Here is a 21510-nt window from a genome sequence, read left to right as displayed (position 1 = left end):
GATCAGTGAGTATGAGCTGTTTTTTACAGCTTTTTACTCACTGATCATCAGTCTAGTGTCAACACACAACACACCACACAGTACAAACACAGTCCCCACATATGTCCCCAAAACACACATGTCCCCAAAACATACATGTCCCCAAATAATAAAAACACATGTCCCTAATAATAAAAACATGTCCCCTACATATGTCCCACTAAAATCACATGTCCCAATGATTATCTGCACACATATGTACGTGATCACTTGCACACATATGTACATGATCATTTGCGTACATATGTCCGTGATCACACAAACCAATTATTATACACTTAACGGAATTTTTTTTACCAAAAACATGTAGCAGAATAAATTTTGGCTTAAATTTATGACAAAATTTGATTTTATTGGATTTCTTTTCAAATAGAAAAAAGAAAATATTGTTTTTTTTTCCAAATTTCCGCTTTTTTTGCGCTTATATCGCAAAAAATAAAAAACGGAGTCGTGAATAAATAACACCAAAATAAAGCTCTATTTATGCGAACAAAATGATAACAATTTCATTTGGGTACAGTGTAGCATGACTGCGCAATTGTTATTGAAAGCGCTAGAGCGATGAAAGCTGAAAATTGGGCTGGGAAGGAAGGGGGTGAAAGTGCCCTGTATTGTAGTGGTTAAAGCTAAAAAAACTTCCATGTGTGCATGGACACATAGGCTAACATAGAGTGGAGTTTATGGGCTTTTAAAAAAAAACGCCCAAACTCCAATAAACTGCAGTTTATGAGCTCCAGTGTGCATGAGTATTAAAAGTCAATAATGAGAACCAGGAACACTTTGGGGTTGATTTACTAAAAGCAAATACACTCTGCACTCTGCAAGAGCAGCTGCCCCAGAGCTTTAGTTCTGCTGACTTCCATCATCCAATCATGCAAGCAAAAATGCATTTTTTTAAAAATTTTCCTTGCATCTAATTGGCCACTTTTTGCAAAGTGATTCTTTAGGCTCCATGCACACTGAAGCTCAAAAAAGCTATTTCTGGACGCCAGATTGCTGGCAGAAAACGCTGGTTGAAAAACCTGCTTTTAACAGCGTTTTATACTAGCGTTAATGAGCGTTAATGAGCGTTTTACAGCGTTAGCGTTAATGGGCGTTTTTTATAAAAATACACAGAGGACACTCCAAAAATCCCACAATGCATTGAAAAATAGAATGCCGAACACTAATGAACGAGCGTTAATGAGCGTTAATGAGCGTTAATGAGCGTTTGTCGTTTTTTGCCGCTGAAAAACGGCACTTTGAACGCGAATTTCTGGCGTTCAGAAAAAAGCCCATAAACTCCACTGCTCATTAAAGCTGAAAAACGTCCATGTGTGCATGGACACATAGGCTAACATAGAGTGGAGTTTATGGGCTTTTACAAAAAACGCCAAAACTCCAATAAACTGCAGTTTATCAGCTTCAGTGTGCATGGAGCCTTACCTCATTTACTAGGCACTGGAGCAACTGCACTTGCAGAGTGCACAATCTATTTGCCTTTAGTAAATCAACCCCTGAGTGCTGGTCCACACTAGTGAGATGCGAGAACCCTGCGAATCAACTGCGGGTTCCCGCATCGCTCCCGACACGCACGGCAGTTCACACTGCCATATGCGAACTGCTGGGGAGTGTCATTATATGTTAAGGACACCCCCATTTCAGCTCGCATATCGCACTGCGAACTGACAGTTCGGACATGAATCGGACCGCATATGTGTGAACATACATGCGATCCGATTCCGGGCCGAACAGGTCCTGTGCGTGTTTGGACCAAATGCAGTGCGATATGAGCCATACTATCTGTATGGCTGACATCGCACCTGCACAGACATTGCATGTAATGTGAACAGCAGTGTGCTGCGAATTACATGCAATGTCTGCCATCGCACTAGTGTGAACTGGCACTTAATGATGAAAGGTACCAGAATGCTGCCCTGCCTGCTAGAACATCCCACATAGTCCTCTAAAGTTGGCCACACACATGTGATTTTTGCCTAGTTCCCGTCCAAAATCCACTGCGGCTTTGTAGGCGCACTGAGCAGGCCGCAGATCGCGGCGATATGCCGCTCATGCCGGCTCCCGTGCTCTTGCGCGGGAGTAACGTCATCGGCGAATCACAGCGGCGGAGCAGCGAGACCCGGAAGTCACTCTGGGATACATGGCAGCGGCGAAGATGAAGACGGAGGACCGCTTCGGGGGCTTCGTTCTCGGGTAAGTTATTCATAATGAGCTAGTATGCTATGCATAAACCAGCCTTTCTCAACCTTTTCAACACTGAGGAACCCTTGATATAACTTTCTGGTCTCGAGGAACCCCTGCTAAAAATTACTATATCTACAACTCATGATACATTAGTGTGAAGGTCAATGGGAAGAATGTTCCTTACACTTGTGGACACTGGAAAGACTTACCCCTTATAGATAACTAAAAATATCAATGGTGGCAGTGGGAATTAATCTGAGAGGCAGAAATTGCTAATTTCTCAAGGAACCCCCAGCAACCACTGGAGGAACCCTAAGGTTCCATGGAACCCTGGTTGAGAAACCCTGGTTTAAACTGTGATCACCCAACATGGGACAAGGTCAGTAAAGAAGTTTTCTGCTTCCATATCATCTCCTTAAATCTTTGCAGCCACACCTCTTTCTTCATATAAATGACAAAGAACCATAATAGTAAAGCGAGTGAGTAGGATGCCCACGTGTCCCGGATTGCTCGGGATTGTCCCGCAATTCACATTTGTGTCCCGTGACCCGGGCACCTTCATTCCGGGACAATACAGTGTCCCAGAATGAAATGAGGACACATAGCCACCCTAATAGAAGATTGCTAAACCGGTTGCTAGGGCCACCCCGTCTGGTGTCTAGCAACCAGTGACGTCACATTCGCAAAGTTTCAGAGCAAGGCCGAGGGGAGCAAGGGGCCTTTACCCAGTGCTGCCCTTAAAAGGTGAGCAAATGGAACCTGATTGGAGCAGGTCAGATGACAAGTCGGGTCACTGGGGCTGGGGACAGTAGAGTAATAAATTAGGCTGACAAAGTGGAGCCTTACCCTAGGGGGGCAATAAAAAAAAAATTATGCTGACAAGTGGGGGGGGGGGGGGGCAATAAAAAAAATTAGGCTGACAAGTAGGGGGCAATAAAAAATGAAGCTGACAAGTAGGGGCAATAAAAATCCGTAGAGAATGTATACCACCTGTCTAAACCGGTGACCACTGTTTGCTTTTGTCTTTCCAAAAATTGGCAAAAAAAAAAAAAGTATCAAAAATCATATTTTTTTCCGGCTGGCGCGAGGGCGTGCGTGCTGGGGGGGGGGGGGGGGGGCAGTGTCCCTGAATGGCAGTTTGGAAATGTGGTCACCCTACGAGTGAGGCTTTATGGGTAAAACACTCTGAATGATGTCGCACTGTCGTTGTTGTTGAGCAGCTGTTGTAGATTACAGCAGTGATCAAAAATCTGCTACATATGTTTAATGATCCTAACATGCCATCAAGAGACGATACGTTTGTTTTTAATGACGCGTATCCTCATAATGCCAACGCTGACGTTAGCTGGTTTGTGACAAGACACATCGCTGATGTTCACCTCTCTGGGTTCTGACTTCCAGAGGATGAAACCAGATTTTCTGAGGCTTAGTAATAAAGGCAAACTAAATGTTTTGATAGGGGTGTAATTGATAAAAGCATTGCTTAGCGTGGTCTGGTAGTAAGTGGGTTAAATAAACTTGCAATAATTATCACTCACATGACTAGGGTAGCCAGATAACTTACTTCCCCACCAATACATGCATGCACTTACTGTTACCTTAAAATGAATACACGGACACCTGCTTGGATGTAAATGGCCTCAACGGCCTTTATTAACCGGTTCCCGACCAGAGCACGCCGATGTACGTCGACAGAATGGCACAGGCAGGCATATTGGCGTACAGGTACGTCCAATCTTCAATGCCGACCTGCCATCGGGAGCGCGCCGCCGGCGGCGCGCTCCCGCGCTGGTCGGGACCCCCGTGAGTCCGGTCGCGGGACCCGCGGACTCGATCGCTGCGGGCATACCCGCGATCGTCTCACGGGACGGCTGAATGGAGGAAATGCCGTATAAACAGCATTTCTCCATTCTGCCTAGCAACTAGTGATGCTGATCTCTGCTCCATGTGATTGGAGCAGAGATCAGTGTTCACTAAATGAAAGCCCAACCCCCCCACAGTTAGTAACACGCCCCTAGGAACACTTAACCCCCTACACTGCCACCCACTGGTTAACCCCTTCACTGCCAGTGTCATTTACACAGGAATCACTGCATTTATATAGCAGTGATTACTGTATAAATGACAATGGTCACCAAAAATGTCCGATGTGTCCGCCATAATGTCGCAGTCACAATAAAAATCGCTGATCGCCGCCATTACTAGTAAAAAAAAACATAATAAAAAATTATTATTAAAAATGCTATAAAACTATCCCTATTTTGTAAACGCTATAACTTTTGCGCAAACCAATCAATAATCGCTTATTGCGATTTTTTTTACCAAAAATTTGTAGAAGAATACGTATCGGCCTAAACTGAGGGAACAAAATGTTTTTTTATATATTTTTGGGGGATATTTATTGTAAAAAATAATGCATTTTTTTCAAAATTGTCGCTCTATTCTTGTTTATAGCGCAAAAAATAAAAACCACAGAGGTGATCAAATACCACCAAAAGAAAGCTCTATTTGTGGGAAAAAAAGGACGTCAATTTTGTTTGGGAGCCACGTCGCACAACCGCGCATTTGTCAGTTAAAGCGACGCAGTGCCGAATCGCAAAAAGTGGTCTGGTCTTTGACCAGCAAAATGGTCCGGTCTGTAAGTGGTTAATAACAATAAAAAACTAAACTTTATTTTAAATATTTTCAAAAATTCAAAAAACTTTTAACATCTTCCAGTTACCCAAAAACCACTAAGTAATTTTCCGGCTGGTCCCTGACGACCCCTTATTACTTTGAGCCTGTGATCCCCTCTTCGTCAGCATCTGTCCCCAGCCGCCAACTCACCTCGAGGACTCACTAACTGACCACAGACCCCCCAACACATATTAGCCATTAATCTGGACTGACACCAGACCAAACATAATGACTCCATATCTGGTATGGGTCCCAACCTTTTCAAATGACTCATGCCTTTCTATATATATATTTCCATATATATATATATATACCAGTCGTCAAGGACCCAACGCCACACCTCGCAGCGACCAGCACCACCAAACCAAATCAATTTATTTAGGGAGGGAGGGCGGGAACGTTTCTCCTCGCTTGCTGACCCCCAACTGCTAACTTGCTCCACCCCAGCACATGGAAGAAACAACCACACTCCTCCCCTCTGTGACCATCCACCAATGGGGTAAGTACGTCTGCCTCCTAACCACCCCCACGCTGTCTTTTACCTCTTAGCCCACGTACACAGGGCCGGAGATTTTGCCAACCAAATCCATCGGATTTTGCCCGTCGGATTTAGTCCGACGGATTGTGTCCGAAACTGTTGCATACACACGGTCGGGCCAAGTTGGCGAAAAATCCGATCTTTCAGAACGTGATGACGTAATTTCGTTACGATGGGACTACATTCAGGCTAGTAGCCAATAGCTTTGATGTAGGAATTTGATCTGAGCATGCGTGGCACTTGGTCCGATGAAAATGCTCTACACATGATCGGATTAGGTCCGTCCGGCCCAGTTGGTCGGGAAATATTTCCAACATGTTGGAAAATTGGGTCGGACGGAGATTCGGACGGAATCAGTCCGATGCATACCACACACAGTCGGATTATCTGACGACACGGTCCGATAAGACTCATTCCGACAGATTCTCCGACCGTGTGTACAAGGGCTAAGCCCTTGTACACACGGTCGGAGATTCCGACGGAATGTGTCCGATCGGACCGTTTTGTCGGATATTCCGACTGTGTGTGGTCTCCATCGGACTGTTTCCATCGGAGTATCCGACGGACCAAGTTTTCCAACTTGTTGGAAAATTTTTCCGACAAAATGCTCCGATAGGACATACTCCGATCATATGTAGCCTACTCCGACGGACAAAGTGCCATGCATGCTCAGATCAAATTCCTACACCAAAGCTATAGGCTACTAGCCTGAACGTAGTCCCGTCGTAACGAAATAACGTCATCACGTCGGATTTTCCGACAACTTTGTCCGACTGTGTGTATACAACAGTTTGGGACAAAATCCGACGGATTTGGTTGTCGGAATCTCCGACCGTGTGTACAAGGGCTAACACTCTAATTCCCTTGCACCCTGTCATGTATGTCCTGCGCTTCCTTACACTTAATACAGCTGCGTACATGTCTTAATACAAACAAGAATATTGATTAAAACTGGGGAATCTAAGCACATTTGCACAACTAGCTATCATTTGAATCTTTGGCAGGTGAAGAGGGAAAATGTCAGCCTTTGTAAATGAGGATTTTAATCTGCAATTATGACTTAAAGTAGTAATAATCCCAAAAACAAATATTTAATTAATTGCAGCTCATCAATTCCTAAGGGCTTTTTCACACTGTTGGCCGGGAAGCTGAAGCAGGTACCGGTTGCCCATTAGAATTTGAACATGAACAGGGTTGTCATGGCCATGCTTTTTTTCACAGCAAGTTTAACTCAGGCACTGTTGAATTTGGTTGGGGGTCGCACCTTAACTGCAAGCTTACCTCTTGGCTCACAGCTGCAACATGGTACCGATGTTCGGTATGTAGGCAGGTGCAGTGGCGTCACTAGGGTTGGTGTCACCCAGTGCAGAAAAAATTGGTGTCACCCCCCCAACAACTATAGTCCCCCTCAGTACAGACCCCCCTCTCTCAACATAGACCCCCCCATTAAGTACAGATCTCCCTCCCGCAGTATAGATCCCCCTTCCTAAGTACAGACTCCCCCCACTAAGTATAGACCCCCCTCCATCAGTATAGACCTCCCCCCTCAGTACAGACCCCCCTCTGTCAGTATAGACCCCCACTCAGTACAGACCCCCCTCCATCAGTATAGACCTCCTTCCTCAGTACAGACCCCTCCATCAGTATAGACCTCCCCCCCTCAGTACAGACCCCTCTCCGTCAGTATAGACCTCCCCCTTTAGTACAGACCCCCCCGGCAGTATAGACCCCCCCAGTACAAACCCCCCTCTGTCAGTATAGACCTTCCCCCTCAGTACAGACCCCCCTCCATCAGTACAGTCCCCCCTCCCCCATCAGTATAGACACCCCCTCAGTACAGACCCCCCTCCATCAGTATAGACCTCCTTCCTCAGTACAGACCCCCCTCCATCGGTATAGACCTCCCCCCTCAGTACAGACCCCTTTCCGTCAGTATAGACCTCCCCCCTCAGTACAGACCCCCCCCCCGGCAGTATAGACCCCCTCAGTACAAATCCCCATCTCTCATTATAGACCTCCCCCCTCAGTACAGACCCCCCTCCATTAGTACAGTCCCCCTCCCCCATCAGTATAGACACCCCCCCCTCTCAATGCAGACCCCCCATCAGTATACACACCCCCTCAATGCAGACCCCCCCATCAGTATAGGCCCCCTTAGTGCAGACCTCCCCATCAGTATAAACACCCCCATCAGTATAGACCCCCCTCAATGCAGACCGCCCATCAGTATAGACTCCTTTAGTGCAGACCCCCCCATCAGTATAGACCCCCTCAATGCACGCCCCCAAAATAGACCCCCTTATTGCAGACCCCCCCATCAGTATAAACACCCCCATCAGTATAGACCCCCTTAGTGCAGACCCCTTCCATCAGTATAAACACCCCCCCTCAATGCAGACCCCTCATCAGTGTAGACACCCTTAGTGCAAACCCCCCCATCAGTATAGACAACCCCCCCCAGTGCAGACCCCCTCTATCAGTATAGACACCCCTCTCAATGCAGACCCCCCTCAGTATAAACACCCCCCCTTCAATATACCGAACGGACTTGGCCACACACGGACACACAGAAAGTCCGGCGTTTGCTAGCACGATGACGTACAGCACGTACGACTGGACTAGAAAAAGGAAGTTCAATAGCCAATAGCTTCCTTTTTTGTACTTGCTTCTGAGCATGCATCATTCTTAGTCCGCCGGACTAGCATACTGATAAATGTATTGTCCGCTGAAAGCCAAGTCCGACGGGAAGATTGGAGTGCAAAAATACTTTCTTAGTCCGCCGGACTTCACGCTGGAAAAGTCCGCTGAAGCCCACACACGATCGAATTGTCCGCTGAAATGCGTTTCGGCGGACTAAGTACGCCGGACAATCTGATCGTGTGTACGCGGCATAACACTACCCTCTCCGCAGATTGACAATGCTGCTGTCCACAGGTGTCTCCATTGCTCCTCCATCCAGAGTGAAGACATCCTAATGCCCCGTACACACGACCGGACTTTTCAACATCCAAAGTCTGACGGAATGATTCCGCCAGACTATTCGATCGTGTGTGGGCTGCAACGGACTTTTGATTCACAAAAGTCTGACAGAACTCTGCCGGACCCAGAAATCCGCTCGTGTGTGTGCTAGTCTGACGGACTAAAACCGACGCTAGGGCAGCTATTGGCTACTGGCTATGAACTTCCTTATTCTAGTCCGGTCGTACGTCATCATGTTCGAATCCGTCGGACTTTGGTGTGATTGTGTGTGGCCAAGTCCGTTCATTCGGAAAGTCCGTCAGAACTCTGTCAGAACTCCGTCAGAACTCCGTCGAAAGTCTGCCGGACTTAAAGAGGAAGTAAACCCTGATGGGTTTACTTCCTCTTTTTTTCCCTGCAAAGGTAAAGCATAATGGACTACTATGCATCGCATCGCATAGTAGCTCATTATGTGTCACTTACCTGACACAGGAGCCAGCGAAGTCGCCGCTGTCCCCTGTTGTCCGCCGCATCCATCTTGCTGGTGGCGTCTCGCAGCTCCGACGAATGACAGCGGCGAAGCCGCGATGACGTCACTCCCGCGCATGCGCACGGGAGTAGACAAATTAGGCAAATCCATTCTTGGACTTGCCGCATTTAGTGCGCCTGCGCGCCGCTGTCTACGGCGCATGCGCCGTAGACAGCGGTGCCCATTTTCGGGCAAATATCTCCTAAACCATATAGGTTTAGGAGATATTGCTTGGACCTACAGGTAAGCCTTAATCTAGGCTTACCTGTAGGTCAAAGTTGTTTGAAAGGGTTTACTTCCTCTTTAAGTCCTGTCGTGTGTACGCAGCATAAGAGAGGAAGTGTGTTATCAGCTAGATCACCAGGTGAAAATCAAGGGAAAAAAAAAGCCCAAAAAAGAAAACGACATTTAAGGATTGGTAGTCTAAAATATAATGATTTCCTGCCTGTTGCTCGTGTGAAGGTGTAAATACACAATTCTTTTTTTTCGTGGTTCTTGGCTGTGTTTGTTGCAGTGTAGGAGATGCTTTCCTGCAATATTGCCCCTCCCATTCACTTCTTTCCCCATGGACAGCGTATCCCTGGAAACCCGCCTCTCGTTGTTGGATGGCTTGGTGACGGTAGCATCCCAGGGGGTCCGCACACAGCAGATATCCCACAAGACTGTGTATTTGGCAGTCAGAGCTGTCAGTCTGCATTTCACAACGAAGAACAATTTCAAAACCTTTCATCTGGGGATAGAGGAATATCAGAGTGCTATTATTTTATCATGTGTTTTTCAGGATGCCATCAGTTTAAAGACAAATTCCCATTTATACCAAAACAAAAAATAAAGTCTCAGAACTAGCACATTGTAAGCCCTTATACACACGGTCGGACATTCCGACGGAAAATGTCCGATCGGACCGTGTTGTCGGATAATCCGACTGTGTGTGGGCTCCATCGGACTGTTTCCCGTAGGAATATCCGACCGTCAACGTTTTAGAGCCGGGCTATAAAATTTTCCGACAACATGATCCGATCGGACTTTGTCCGATCGTTTGTAGAGAATTTCCGATCGGACAAAGTGCCACGCATGCTCAGATCAAATTCCTAGACCAAAGCTATTGGCTACTAGCCATGAACGTCGTCCCGTCGTAACGAAATAACATCATCACGTTCTGAACGATCAGATTTTCCGTCAACTTTATCCGACCGTGTGTATGCAACACCAGTTTCGGACAAAATCCATCAGACGAAATCCGACGGATTTGGTTGTCGGAATGTCCGACCGTGTGTACAAGGGCTAATACACAGTGTGTGAATGATGGTGTTTAGGAAATGTGCTAGTGATCCAGTATATTTGAACCTGTGATCCACTTTTTTGGGTCAATTTCTCTTCTTACAAATAAATAATTTAGAATCTTGCACATAAATCATGTTTCTTTATAAATTTTGAAAAAAATGTATTCTGCTACATTTTTTTGGGGTAAAAATAACCAAAATTTGTGTATATTATTTAGTCTGTTTGAAAGTTATAGAGTCTACAAACTATGGTATACCTGTATACAGTATATTTGACAATTGTTCAATCCTCATATACTAACTGCCTATCTAATTTCTTTAGACCCCAAAATTCCAGGACAGTACAAATAACCCCTGATTGACCCCTTTTTAAAAAGTAGAGGTTCCAAGGTGTTTAGTATGAGGCATGGTGAGTTTTTTTTGAGGTTGTCATTGTTTGGAAAATGAAGAAATTATTTATTTATTTACTTTTATTTATTTTTTTTGTCATCGTTAACAAGCTATGTCTCCCACACAGCACAGGGATACTTAGAAATATACCCCAAAACACATTATGCTATGTTTTCCGAGAATGAGGATATCACATGTGTGAGACTTTTTCAATGTTTGGACTGACTATATACTGGACATTGCATCTTGTGTATCTCACAAATCAATCAATTGTATCAAAAAAAATGTACTTGTATGGTCACCTCTGGTCACGAGCAGGGCTGGACTTACCATTGGGCTTGACTGGGCTCAAGCCCATGGGCCCCGCCCAATAGGGGGCCCCGCAGGCGCCACTGAGATACATAGCCGACTGTACTCGGCTCGACTCCATTCACAGTCACGCCCAGTCCCACCCTATGATGGACATAACACAGGGACTAGGCGTGACTGTGAGCTGAGACAAGTAAACTCGGCTATTCCCGGCATGCGCTCGCGACTTCGAGAGGACCAAGAGCCGCCGAGAGGACCTGAGAACCGCCGAGAGCCACCAGGAGGACCCGAGAGCTGCCGAAAGCCACCGAGAGCCGCCAAGAGGACCCGAGACACTGGGGCAAGGCTGCAGATGGACACTGATGAGGCTGCATTGATGGGAATTTAAATGTAAGTTTTTTTCCTTAAACTTCCGTCCTAAACTTGGGGTGCGTGTTATACGCCGGCACGTGTTATACGTCGATAAATACGGTAATGTATAGAAGGTAGGGCCCGAAAGTGAGTCAAGCCCAGGGGCCCCCACCACCCTAAGTCCTGCCCTGGTCATGAGTGGTCAGGGAATATAGCTTAGTGGCTTAGTTTAGACCTAGCGCAATTCCTGTTCCTATAAGTCAAGCAAGCCTAGCCTACTGGTACGTGGCTGCCCCAGGAATGTCATATTCACTGGTAGGGATGGGAGAACAGTTCAGCCCAAGCATAAGTTCGGGTGTTCTGCATGTATCAATGCAAACAAAAGTTTTAAAAATGGCAGTTTTTTCTGGAGTAGTGATTTAAATAGTGCTTAAAGTGAAACAATAAAAGTGAAATATTCCTTTAAATTTCATACCTGGAGGGTGTCTATAGTATTCCTGTAAACTGGCACATGTTTCCTGTGTTTAGAACAGTCCTTGCACAAAATGAGATTTCTAAAGGAAAAAAAGTAATTTAAAAGTACTTGCGGCTATAATGAATTGTCGGGTCTTGGTAATACAGATAAAAGTCATTGAAAAAAATGGCATGGGATTCCCCCACAGTTCATTACCAGGCCTTTTGGGTCTGGTATGAATATTAAGGGAAACGCCAAAACCAAAATAAAAAATGAAAAAAAATTGCACGGGGTCCCCCCAAATTCCATACCAGGTCCTTCAGGTCTGGTATGGATCTTTAGAGGATCCCCGCACCAAAATAAAAAAAAAATGGCGCGGAGGTCCCCCTCAAAATCCATACCAGACCCTTCAGGTCTGGTATGGATTTTAAGGGGAACCCTGTGCCAAACTTTTTTTTTTAAATGGCGTGGGGGTACCCCCAAAAATCCCCCCCCGTGAACCATACTAGGCCACATGCCCTCAACATGGGGAGGGTGCTTTGCGGTAGTCCCCCAAAGCACCTTCTCCCCATTTTGATGGGGACAAGGGCCTCATCCCCACAACCCTTGCCCGGTGGTTGTGGTGGTCTGCAGGCAGGGGGGCTTATCGGAATCAGGAAGCCCCCTTTAACAACCCCCAGATCCCAGCCTCCCCCCATGTGAAATGGTAACGGGGTACAAATGTTCCCTTACTATTTCACAAAAATGGTATGGTGTCAAAATGGTACAAGACACAACTTTGCACAATCCTTTATTAAAAAATTAAAAAATAAAACCGGCCCACCCCCCTTTGACGCCCCAGGAAAGCCATAGGGAAGACCCCGTGTGTCAGAGGGAGGCGGAGTCACCTGGGAACGTCACCATGTTGCCCCGCCCTCAGTTATAAAAGAACTGTCACCTGCGAGGACGTGTCATACTGCGGGTGCCTTCCATGGAGGCATGTCTGTCGCGGCTTTGTTTTTTAATTTTTTTTCTTTTTCGGTCCATCGGTGCAGCGAGAGAAGAAGATGAATGGACTTTGTGGGACATTTTTTTTTATTTTTTTTAATAAAGGACTTGTCCCAAGTTGTGTCTTGTCTTTTGGACCATTTTTACACTTTTTTGGTGAAATGATAGGGGTACATTTGTACCTCATTACCATTTCATACAGGGGGCGGGGGGTGCGGCCTGTACCGGGTAACACCTGCCAGAGGGGTGACACCCGCGGGCAGCGGCACCGATAATGCCGCACGGGTCTCACCCCCTACGCTGATCTTTCGCATCTCTCCCTGTCTCACACAGGGGAGTAGACCGACGCCACCTCCCACATCTACACAGGAGGAGGAGGAGGGCGTCCACGGGACACACTGCTGTGCCTATCCCGTGCTGTTCTGAGGTCTTTAAAAATGTAATGCAAATGGACATGTGCTGGGGGGGGGGGCGCTATGAGAGGGGATTGTCTGCACTGATGGAGGGGGGTGGTCTGCACTGATGGAGGGGGGTGGTCTGCACTGAGGGGGGTCTGCACTGATGGAGGGGGGTCTGCACTGATGGAGGGGGGTCTGCACTGATGGAGGAGGGTGATCTGCACTGATGGAGGGGGGTCTGCACTGATGGAGGAGGGTGATCTGCACTGATAGAGGAGGGTGATCTGCACTGGAGGGATGGTCTGCACTGGGGAGTCTGCACTGATAGAGGGGGTGGTCTGCACTGAGCCGGGTCTGCAATGATGGAGGGGAGGTCTGCACTGATGGGGTGTCTATACTGATGGAAGGGGGTTTGCACTGATGGGGTCTATACTGATAGATGGGGGGTCTGCACAGAGGGGGTCTGCTGGGTGAGGGGAGTCTGTACTGAAGGGGTCTATGCAGATGGAGGGGAGTCTGTACTGAGGGAGAATCTATACTGCTGAAGAGGGGGGAGTGTACTTATTGGGGGGTCTATACTAAGGGAGGGGGGTCTGTACTGAAGGCGGACTCTAGTTGGTGGGGGGGGGGGAGGTGACACCAATTTTTTCCCGCCCTGGGTGACATCAACCGCAGTGACTGGTTATTCTGTTGGGACAAAGAAGGTGAATAACACAATAGGGGCCGAGTTTTAGTTGCTATTTCAGTTGATAGAAACTGGTTGCTATTAAAGTGGTTGTAAACCCTTACAAACCACTTTGACCTACAGGTAAGCCTAGATGAATATGAATATCCAAGAAATATCTCCTAAACCTACACGGTTTAGGAGATATTTACCTGAAGACAGCCACTGCTGTCTACGGCGCATGTGTGGGAGTGACGTCATCGCGGCTCCGGCGAATCACAGCGGCGGAGCAGCGAGACCCACCAAGAAGATGGACGCTCGGAACTACAGGGCACAGCGGTGACTTCGCTGGCTCCTGTGTCGGGTAAGTGATGCATAGTAGTCCATTATGCTTTACCTTTGCAGGGAATGAAAGAGGAAGTAACACCCATCAGGGTTTACTTCCTCTTTAAGGAAATGTCCGTGAATGTCCTCACTTATAGTAATTAAGTCATACAGTGACCCATATTTCATCGAGAAGATAGATGTACGTGTTGATGAGCTGCATGGAGGGCAGAGGTGTACAGTTTAATTACTCAATCCCAGTGGCTTGTTCTGAGGAGAGTAATGTCTGGACAGGATCTGCGGCTGTCAGAAGTATCCAAAAATAAAAACTGCAAGTCAAAAAAGTCAAGTACTATAAAGGACAAAGTAAAAAATAAAGTGCATTTAAATTGATGTAAAGACTGATCGCAATACAAATGACTATAAATTGTTCATTATACTTGTGTAGCTGCACCCCTGTAGGGGCCAGCTACTGTGTAGGTCCCGGAGTCTTCTCCCTGCAGATGGCCTGCAGCCAGGCACATATTCACATTCACTCTTATGGCTCAAGAAACAATCCAGGGTATTTGCTTTTGGTGTCTTAATAATGGGTTGACAAACAAGCAATAACATCTTTGTTCTGTTGTATGGTCTTATGGCAGCACCATCTTTATGCATTTTTTAGGGTGTGCCCCCCAAATATCTTGTTTGTCTATTGTATGGATTCTGACCAAATCCTGTTGGGTGGAGCACCCCACTCCTTCAGTAAGTACCTCTCATTAGTGACCACCTGTGTCATGGTGGAGACCTCATGTTCTCCCATATAGAGGAGTATAGCTCCCATGGTTCAGAGAAGCAGGATCTCCTAGTCTATGGATAATGTAGGACCCATTAATCATGGGGTACTTTGTCGCAGTAAGTGGGCTTAAGCACCGTATAGCAATATGGTGTGACCAAATCCCCATATTTTTTGATAATGTTTTTTGAAAATGTCTAAGTGTTTTTAAAAAAGCCTTGCTGAAGGTAAATGTTAGTTTTGCATGTGTGCAGGGCCAGATTAACGTAGGGGATATTGGAGCTGCAGCTCCAAGCCTCTACCTTTAATATAGGCCCAGCAGGGTTGGACTGACCATTTGGGCAAGGCCATTGCCCTACTAATGCTGTCTATTGCTAAAAACCCAGCCCCAAGTGCATTTTGAAAAAAAAAAATAAAAAAAAAAAATTGTAAAAAATAAATTATAAAAAAATGAAATAAAAAAAAAACTGCTGACACCACCCACTGCCCTCCACTGGAAAAAAAATAATAATAAAAAAAAGTAAAATTGTAAAAAAACAAAAAAAAGACATAAAAAAACAAAAATGTAAACAATAAAAGATTGCAACAAATAATTTAAAAAAAAATTAAAAAATGTAAAGAGAAATATACAGAACATTTTTTCTCATTCGCACGGGTTCTCTTGCACATAGTGTGAATGAGCAGTTTGTTAAAAACACCTAATTTGTTTTAATAAAAATTTGTTTGCGTTTTAATTTTATTTATTAACCATAAAAGCGGCCTACCAAAATCCTCAGCACCAGGCCCCATGATGCTCTTAATCCGGCCCTGCATGTGTGCGCTGTAATATTTTTGTTCTTTAATAATGGGTTGAACTTGGATGGGAATTGGGGAAAGAAAGATACTCCAAAACTAGAAGGAAGTTGAGGACACTAAAGCTTCTTGAAACCGAACACTGTCTCTGTGTAGCATATAGTGGACAGGTACTGCGGTAATGGTTATTTTTGATAGTATACCAGCCCTATGGTCATGTGTTATAGTCTTACTAAATTTGTGACAAATTTAAATTTGGATTGCGGAGCTTCTGCTATAGTATTAGATCAGAAAGAACTTATAAAACAATATCAAAGCTTATGATCAGGGCAGGACTTAGGGTGGTAGGGGCCCCTGGGCTTGAGTCACTTTCGGGCCCTACCTTCTATACATTACCGTATTTATTGGCGTATAACACGTGCCGGCGTATAACACGCACCCCAAGTTTAGGAGGGAATTTTAAGATAAAAAACTTTTAGGAGGGAAGTTTAAGGAAAAAAAATACATTTAAATGTCCATCAATGCAGCCTTATCAGTGTCCATCTGCAGCCTTGCCCATCCATCTGCAGCCTTGTCCAGTGTCATTTGCAGCCTTGTCCGTGTAGCCTTGTCATTTGCAGCCTTGCCCCAGTGTCCTTTGCAGCCTTGTCATTGCAGTCTTGAAGTTTAAAAATGGCGCTGCCGAGATACAGAGTCCTGTGTATCTCGGCGGCTCTCGTGTCCTCTTGGCGGCTCTCGGGTCCTCTTGGCGGCTCTTGGGTCCTCTCGCAGTCCCAAGCGGAGCTGCGAGTAGCCGAGTGTACTCGGCTCAGATCACAGTCACGCCCAGTCCCTGTGTTATGTCCATCATAGGGTGGGACTGAGCGTGACTGTGAGTGGAGCGGAGCCGAGTACACTCAGCTATGTATCTCAGCAGGGCCCATGGGGCCCCCTATCGGGTGGGGCCCATGGGCTTGAGCCCAGTCAAGCACAATGGTAAGTCCAGCCCTGCTTATGATATATATATACATACTAAACTTAAATATTGGTGTTTTACAACTAAATTACTCAGTGTATGCTTACTTCAAAAATTCATATACATCTGCTTATAATGCCGCGTACACACGATCAAATTGTCCGGCGTACTTAGTCCGCCGAAACGCATTTCACCGGACAATTCGATCGTGTGTGGGCTTCAGCGGATTTTTCCAGCGTAAAGTCCGGCGGACTTAGAAAGTATTTTTGCAGTCCAATCTTTCCGCAGTGTGCTAGTCCGGCGGACTAAGAATGACGCATGCTCAGAAGCAAGTACGAAAATGAAGCTATTGGCTACTGGCTATTGAACTTCCTTTTTCTAGTCCCGGCGTACGTGCTGTACGTCATCGCGCTAGCAAACGCCGGACTTTCTGTGTGTCCGTGTGTGGCCAAGTCCGTTCGGTAGAAAGTCCGCCGGACTATCCGCCGGATTGTTTGCCGGACTAAGTACGCCGGACAATTCGCTCGTGTGTACGCGCCATTAGTCATTCAAGGGAATATCCATTCCACGGTGCCGTGGTCCCCGTCTGTATTCCCCACTCACCGAATTGAGGGTGAGGGTCCTCCGCGATTTAGTATATTCATGGCATAAGGTTCAACAAAAAGAGAAGTCTCCATAGCATAATACTGTTTGGCTTTTTTAAAAAGCTTGAAAGGAATAACAATTCAAGCAAATTCATGGAGTTGGATCACTGCCTCAGCGTGTGTTCCAATTACTGAAAATTACGTCACTACTTGACCCCGCTTGACGTAATTTGTCCCTTCCGCTGGGTATCTTCAGAAGCTGGGAGTGGCACTACACCCAACACCTCCCACTACACCTTATTGAGCTACTTCCTCTTTTCATCACTTTCTATTGCTTTTCCTTGTGACCGGAAGTTAAGTAGCCACCATATTTGTATACCCGAATGGTGCTAATAAGAGGCAAATCCCTGCTCTAACATAGTTTCATCCACCATCTTACGCCACCCTATGTGTTAGCCCTTGTACACACGGTCGGACATTCCGGCAACAAAATCCGTCTGATTTTGTCCGACAAATTTTGCCCGAAACTGGTGTTGCGTACACACGGTCGGACAAAGTTGTCGGAAAATGGGATCGTTCGTAACGTCATGACGTTATTGAGTTATGACGGGACTACGTTCAGGCTAGTAGCCAATAGCTTTGGTCTAGGAATTTGATCTGAGCATGCGTGGCACTTTGTCCGATCGGAATTCTCTATAAACGATCAGACAAAGTCCGATTGGATCATGTTGTCGGAAACTTTTTATATCCATCTCTTAAACTTTGTTGGTCGGACATTCCGACGGAAAAAGTCAGATGAAGCCCACACACGATCGGATTATCCAACAACACGGTCCGATCGGACATTTTCCGTCGGAATGTTCGACCGCGTGTATAAGGGCTTATATAGGATATACCTCTAATTCTAATCCAACATCTCTGTCACTACATCCTATTGTTTTCCATTGTGATTCGAGGTTGAGCAACCTCCATATATATACAGTATCTCACAAAAGTGAGTACACCCCCTCACATTTTTGTAAATATTTTATTATATCTTTTCATGTGACAACACTGAAGAAATGACACTTTGCTACAATGTAGAGTAGTGAGTGTACAGCTTGTATAACAGTGTAAATTTGCTGTCCCCTCAAAATAACTCAACACACAGCCATTAATGTCTAAAGCGCTGGCAACAAAAGTGAGTACACCCCTAAGTGAAAATGTCCAAATTGTGCCCAGTTAGCCATTTTCCCTTCCCAGTGTCATGTGACTTGTTAGTGTTACAAGGTCTCAGGTGTGAATGGGGAGCAGGTGTGTTAAATTTGGTGTTGTTGCTCTCACTCTCTCATACTGGTCACTGGAAGTTCAACATGGCACTTCATGGCAAATAACTCTCTGAGAAGCAGAAAAAATGAATTGTTACTCTACATAAAGATGGCCTAGGCTATAAGAAGAGTGCCAAGACCCTGAAACTAAGCTGCAGCACGGTGACCAAGACCATACAGTGGATTACAGTGGACAGGTTCAACACAGAACAGGCCTCACCATGGTTGACAGCAAAGGAGTCAGCAAATTTACATTGTTATACAAGCTATATACGTACTACTTTACATTGTAGCAAAGTGTAACGTCTTCAGTGTTGTCACATGAAAAGATATCATAAAATATTTCCAAAAATGTAAGGGGTGCTTAGAAGAGGCAAATCCCTACTCTGACATAGTTTCGCCATCTTACTCCACCCTGTGTGTTATATGGACTATGCTAATACGTTACCTCTAACTCTTATCTAAAATCCATCATATTAGTATAACCTAGGTCAGTGATGGCGAACCTTGGCACCCCAGATGTTTTGGAACTACATTTCCCATGATGCTCCACTACATTGCAGAGTGCTAGAGCATCATGGGAAATGTAGTTCCAAAACATCTGGGGTGCCAAGGTTCGCCATCACTGACCTAGGTGATACCATAGGGGTAAATCTCCTACTTTCACTCAATTGCGCCTGCCATCTTGCTCCTCCCTTTGTTATGCATAATATTTCTTACAAATTACCTCATGTAAGGCATTTGACTAAAAAAAACAAAAAACAATATGAAATATACATGTAGCACAACCCCCTTGGGGACTGCTGGGAATTACCTGCTCCTCTGCACTGCAATGACCAAGTGAACCTTCCAACCCACCTGACACTCTGGGTTCAGACATCCTATTAGTACTATAAAGCAATAATCAAGCAACTCGGTGATAGAGGTTCTGAAATGTTTAACCTGAACAAAATAGGAAAAGTTATTTCACAAGAAAGGAGTAAATCTGCTGAGCTGTGACAACAATGCCAACTCAGCAAACAGACTCCTACCGAAGACACAACAATGTTTAAACAATGAATAATGCTATATACACAAAGATACACTGTATTCACATCCAAAGTCACCTCCTAGTCGATGTTTCAGTTCAGTTAACTACATATGTGGCCACACTGCAATAGAATTAATCTAATGCTATTTTAATGAGAGAGCTAATCTCTCGCTGGTGTTTATATATATATATATATATATATATATATATATATATATATATATATATACATACTTCCTAGGAGTAATGGCAGGCAAGCCAGTTATTCTTTGCTAGCTAGTTGGAGCTTGTTAACTTGAATCCCTTTGGTTGCAGATATAACAATGCATTCCAAGTGGTGAAGGCCTAAGGCGCCTGAGTGCAGTGTTCCAGCAATGAAGTAATGTGTTCTTGGGTAGGGATGTGTACACACTGTGTTCTGTAATGGTGGTAGGGAATAGACAAAGACTGAGCAGCTTGCTCTCTCACCAATGACTCAACTCGATCTGCAGTCCTCGGCACAGGAACACGGACGGCGACACTCAGGCAGCAGATCTTCTGTCTTGGCCCCCTGCAGGGTCCCTCTTGAAATGTCTGCACCCATGGGTAGGCGCTGTAAAGGATGCTGATAACAGGATGTCTGACAGCGGATAGAAGACTAGGCAAGGTAGGCCGCAACCTCTCACTCTCTGTCACACAGAGAGGTCTGTCTTGCCTCAGGCCCAGGAGGAAGAGAGCGTGCAAGGGCTTCTAAGCTCCTTTTATCATCCCTCCCAGCAACCTTCAGGCCACTGCAAGGGCCCCTGGGATTTTTAGTCAAAGGGTACATGGATGCATAGCAGCAGATTCATAGAGGACTGTCTGCCCCATAACTCACTCTGTTGGCACACAGGTATGAGGTTACAGGCTGCACGAATAAGCACGGGGACAAACAAGGTTTAGAACACTGGAACGTGCGAGGCTTTGTGATGACAGTCCATATCACTACAGCCATATAAAACCTAATATCATTAAAATCATATAAAATTGATAAAAATATGTTTGTTTCGTTTATTAGATATCCTTTCTTATATATATATATATATATATATATATATATATATATATATATATATATATCAGGGACTAGTTCTATTCACTTTTAATATATTTATCCTACCAAAACAGTGTTTCTAATTTATATACATATAATTATCCTCCTTATTTTATTCAATATTACTGGGCACGAAGTATCCTTAAAGCGGAAGTAAACCCATCCATAAAACAGTTTCATTTCCGGGGCATGCCGGAAATGTAACACTCCCATTGGTTGTGCTCTCAATCAAACTGTTAAACCATCCAATGGCTGGTGTCATGACTGATCACATGTGCAGCATCATGGTAGTTTTATATTAAACAGAGGCAAAGATGGCAGCTTCCTTGGCTGAAAACGATAGGGGGGGGGGGGGGGGTTTACTTACAAATTATTTATTATATAAATTTATTAAATGAAATAAATGGATACATAATGCTCAAGATTAAAAAATTGGTGCTAAAACAATTTGCATCTATTTCTAAATTTGTCTAACAGAACAGATTAACCCCATTGAGGAAAATGGGCCCAAACAGTATTTAACTTTTCCTACCACCATATGAGGAAGGTGCTACACTTGATAAATACAAAGTTAGCAGCTTTAAATTGCATAATTTCTAAAACCTAAATGACTATGATGAAGTGTCTACCAGCATACACAAATATGTAAGGGGAGGAAGCTCAGATGATGTCATGGTTTGCAGTATAATAAAGATGGCCCTACCAGTAGAGTTGGCGGAACAGTTTGAACCGTGCAAAAGTTTGGCCCGAAACATCGCCCCGAATTTGCGGGACGCTCAGTTTGATGTTCCCCTGCTGGGCACTCCACAATGCACTGCGCAATGCTCATTGCATTCTAGGACCCTAGTTGGATGAAGCAATGCACCTGACCACTGGTCAGGTGCAAGATTTTGCCCAATCAGGACACAGAG

Source organism: Lithobates pipiens, unplaced genomic scaffold (assembly GCF_037356315.1).
Source record: "Lithobates pipiens isolate NorthernLeopardFrog02 unplaced genomic scaffold, aLitPip1_a1.2 Scaffold_11, whole genome shotgun sequence".
Taxonomy (NCBI): Eukaryota; Metazoa; Chordata; class Amphibia; order Anura; family Ranidae; genus Lithobates; species Lithobates pipiens.
Note: the sequence above shows the minus strand (reverse complement) of the source record.